This window comes from Lolium rigidum, chromosome 3 (assembly GCF_022539505.1).
Source record: "Lolium rigidum isolate FL_2022 chromosome 3, APGP_CSIRO_Lrig_0.1, whole genome shotgun sequence".
NCBI lineage: Eukaryota > Viridiplantae > Streptophyta > Magnoliopsida > Poales > Poaceae > Lolium > Lolium rigidum.
In genome coordinates, this window is record NC_061510.1 from 161,587,174 (window position 1) to 161,592,102 (window position 4,929).

A 4,929-nucleotide genomic window follows, 5' to 3' on the forward strand; every position below is an offset into this window, starting at 1 on the left:
TAATTAACCATCATATTATCAAGGAGCTTTGTTGCTTCACCAAGAGTGATGGACATAAAGGTACCTCCAGCAGCTGAATCCAATAAATTCCGCGAAGAAAAATTTAGTCCTGCATAGAAGGTTTGGATGATCATCCAAGTAGTCGGTCCATGGGTTGGGCAATTTTTAACCAAAGATTTCATTCTTTCCCAAGCTTGAGCAACATGTTCATTATCCAATTGTTTAAAATTCATTATGCTACTCCTCAAAGATATAATTTTAGCAGGGGGATAATATCTACCAATAAAAGCACCCTTGCATTTAGTCCAGGAATCAATACTATTCTTAGGCAGAGATAGCAACCAATCTTTAGCTCTTCCTCTTAATGAGAAAGGAAATAATTTTAGTTTTATAATGTCACCATCTACATCTTTATACTTTTGCATTTCACACAATTCAACAAAATTATTGAGATGGGCAGCAGCATCATCAGAACTAACACCAGTAAAATTGCTCTCTCATGACAAGATTCAGTAAAGCAGGTTTAATTTCAAAGAATTCCGCTGTAGTAGCAGGTGGAGCAATAGGTGTGCATAAGAAATCATTATTATTTGTGCTAGTGAAGTCACACAACTTAGTATTTTAAGGGGTAGCCATTTTAGCAGTAGTAAATAAAACTAGATAAAGTAAATGCAAGTAAACTAATTTTTTTGTGTTTTTGATATAGCAAACAAGACAGTAAATAAAGTAAAACTAGCAACTAATTTTTTTGTGTTTTGATATAAGTGCAGCAAACAAAGTAGTAAATAAAATAAAGCAAGACAAAAACAAAGTAAAGAGATTGAGAAGTGGAGACTCCCCTTGCAGCGTGTCTTGATCTCCCGGCAACGGCGCCGTGAAAATATGCTTGATGGCGTGTATTTCACACGTTCGTTGGGGAACCCCAAGAGGAAGGTATGATGCGCACAGCAGCAAGTTTTCCCTCAGAAAGAAACCAAGGTTTATCGAACCAGGAGGAGCCAAGAAGCACGTTGAAGGTTGATGGCGGCGGTATGTAGTGCGGCGCAACACCAGGGATTCCGGCGCCAACGTGGAACCTGCACAACACAACCAAAGTACTTTGCCCCAACGAAACAGTGAGGTTGTCAATCTCACCGGCTTGCTGTAACAAAGGATTAACCGTATTGTGTGGAAGATGATTGTTTGCGAGAGAAAATAGTAAAACAAGTATTGCAGCAGATTTGTATTTCGGTATTAAAAGAATGGACCGGGGTCCACGAGTTCACTAGAGGTGTCTCTCCCATAAGATAAAAGCATGTTGGGTGAACAAATTATAGTCGGGCAATTGACAAATAGAGAGGGCATAACAATGCACATACATGGCATGATAAGTATAGTGAGATTTAATTGGGCATTACGACAAAGTACATAGACCGCCATCCAACTGCATCTATGCCTAAAAAGTCCACCTTCAGGTTATCGTCCGAACCCCCTCCGAGTATTAAGTTGCAAAGCAACTGAGACAATTGCATTAAGTATGGTGCGTAATGTAATCAATAACTACATCCTCGGACATAGCATCAATGTTTTATCCCTAGTGGCAACAGCACAACACAACCTTAGAACTTTCTGTCACTGTCCCAGGTGTCAATGCAGGCATGAACCCACTATCGGGCATAAATACTCCCTCTTGGAGTTACTAGCATCAACTTGGCCAGAGCCTCTACTAATAATGGAGAGCATGCAAGATCATAAACAACACATATGCAATAACTTGATAATTAACATAACATGGTATTCTCTATCCATCGGATCCCGACAAACACAACATAGAGTATTATAGATAGATGATCTTGATCATGTTAGGCAGCTCACAAGATCCAACAATGAAGCACAATGAGGAGAAGACAACCATCTAGCTACTGCTATGGACCCATAGTCCGGGGGTGAACTACTCACTCATCACTCCGGAGGCGACCATGGCGGTGTAGAGTCCTCCGGGAGATGAATCCCCTCTCCGGCAGGGTGCCGGAGGAGATCTCCAGAATCCCCCGAGATGGGATTGGCGGCGGCGGCGTCTCTGGAAGGTTTTCCGTGTCGTGGTTTTTCGCCTCAGGGGTTTCGCGACGGAGGCTTTAAGTAGGCGGAAGGGCGAGTCGGAGGGCCGACGAGGGGCCCACACCATAGGGCGGCGCGGGCCCCTCCTTGGCCGCGCCGCCTTGTGGTGTCGCCACCTCGTGGCCCCACTTCGTATGCTCTTCGGTCTTCCGGAAGGTTCGTGGCAAAATAGGCCCCCGGGTCTTGATTTCGTCCAATTCCGAGAATATTTCGTTACTAGGATTTACTGAAACCAAAAACAGCGAGAAAACAACGAATCGGCACTTCGGCATCTTGTTAATAGGTTAGTTCCAGAAAATGCACGAATATGACATAAAGTGTGCATAAAACATGTAGGTATCATCAATAATATGGCATAGAACATAAGAAATTATCGATACGTCGGAGACGTATCAATGTTCCTGTTCAAGTTGCTAATAATTGCTTAATATTAACTGATTTTGTTGTGTTGGAAATTCCTGAAGATGATAATGTGTCTATTATTCTTGGAAGACCTTTTCTTAACACTGCAGGGGCTATTATTGATTGGAATAAAGGAAAAGTTACTTTCAATGTTGATGACAAGGAGCATACTGTTTATTTTCCCAAGAAGATTGATAAAGCATATGGAGTTAATACAATTTCTAATTTGAGAACTATCAAAGTGGGAGTTATTGATTGTCCTATATATGATCCTAAAGAAGGATATCAAAATATTATGATTGGATCCATATCAATACAATATAAGGTAACATGATTGATTTGTGGTTTATTTCTTCTTATGTCATGTAAAATTTATTTGGTGGCAAGACTTGATCAACCTTGTTAACAAGTACATTTTAAATGCATGGAAGAGCTAAACAACATTTCTTTCTTTCTCCACACTTGTTTTACTTTCAGTAGTACTACTTGTTTTGCAAGATGCTTAGTTGTTTAAAATTTTGAAAATCTTTTTCTGCCCCGAAACAATTATTTTAACACCCAGAAATGTGCATTTTTCGAAGTTTTCAAAAATTTACAAAAATTATACCACTGGTCCTATTTTTTTTAAATTGCAACCTGGGAGTGCCTGGGGCTGACCAGTGGGGCACACCAGGGCTGCACCCCATGTGCTGGCGCGGCTAGCATGGGGGGTGCGTCGCCCTGTGGTGTGGGCCCCACCTGGCCCCCCACTCACTCATCCACCTACCACTCCACTCTCTTCCACGGGAAAACACAACACCATTGTTCAAACCCGAGTTTCTTGCTGTTCTTGCTCGAGATTTTCGATCTCCTTGCTCAGCCCATCTTTGCTGCTGAGATTTGGAGCATTTGTTCTCCGGTATGTGACTCCTCCGATTATCCAAATAGAATTTTGTTTAGTTGAGTATATCTTGAGTATTTTGCTGTTGTAGGTGACATGTTAAGTGAGTTTGCATGCTTGTTCTAAGTTGTAAAAATTAGTTTTGATGCATGTTTAGTACTCTATCAAGTTCCTATAGTAGTCTCCCTCATTTATATGTCTTAAAATCAACTTTTATAATGTTTGTTGAAAAATTTCAGAAAAGGAAAATGCATAACCACACCTTTGGAGAAGTGTTTGAGAGGGATACGCCAAGAGTGGCAAGGCCTTCAAGGGCAGCTACTCGAGTTAGGCGATCCTATGATGAGGATGTCATTGCACCTAGCTTTGAAGATGAAGATGACAATGGGATTCCTAATGCTTCATCCTTTCCGTGCACTGACTTTTTGCGTAATGCAGGGCTACTTGATGACTTCTTGTTTCTCATTAATAGGGTGGGCTTGTCTACCTATATGGAAGATGAGAGTGGTCAATTTTATATGCTAACTAAAATCTTTGTTGAAAGCTTTAAATTCAGCAACACACCTTTCACACCATCAGTTAAATTTAAGATTTATAATATGCCTATTACTATGAAATTGGGTGATTTTTGTGCTGCATTGGACATTACTCCTATAGGTACAGCGAAGAAGATCGAGAACCGCCCCAAAGCTTTGATGGAACTCTATCGAGAAGTTACCAACGATGATGACCGTACCATTCAGCGCGGCAAGATAAGGAACATTCAGCTCCCTGCCATTAGATATTTCACTTACTATCTTGCTACTAGCATTCTTGGTAGAGAGAACACTAGCAACATTTATAGTTATCATCTTGCTTTTCTGGTTACTGTACTTACTGGAAGTACACCTTATCATCTTGGTGCTCTCATTGCTTGTCGCTTATCTAATAAGGGACCTATTTATGGAGGAATTATTGCTTCATGTATTGTTGCATATCTAGGTCTTTCTGTTGATCCTAGTGATGAGAAATTAATTCCTATTAAGCTTGATATTGCTGCTATGAAGGGTCACCAATTTGTCACAACTAACTCTAATTTAGAAAATATTGTCTATAGAATGTTGTTTATTGACGGGGATGAGAGAGAAATCCCTTTGCCGCAGGCCAATTTGTTCAGTGTTCGCAGGAGGCCGTGGTCGCGCTCCAAGGAGGAGGTGGATGAGCAGCTGAGGATACTTGGCTTTCACCAGCAGCACGACTCCGAGGACGCTGAGCCCTCTGACGGGCACACCATCACGTATCCTGGTGCGTCCTCTAGCTTGTACCAAGGACAAGATCCTCCTTCATCATATTACAGAGGCGCCACCTCATGGGCACCGTGGGGTTGATCTCCACTTAGGCCAAAAGCCTAAGCTTGGGGGAGGTACATCGACATCTCACTCATTTACATATCATATCTTGTCGGTACTTTGTATATCCATGTTTCGATTTTCTTTCTTTCTTTTTGTTGCTTGTTGTTTATTTCTGTTTTCCAAAACACGAAAAGACCAAAAATATTTCTGTTGTTTCTC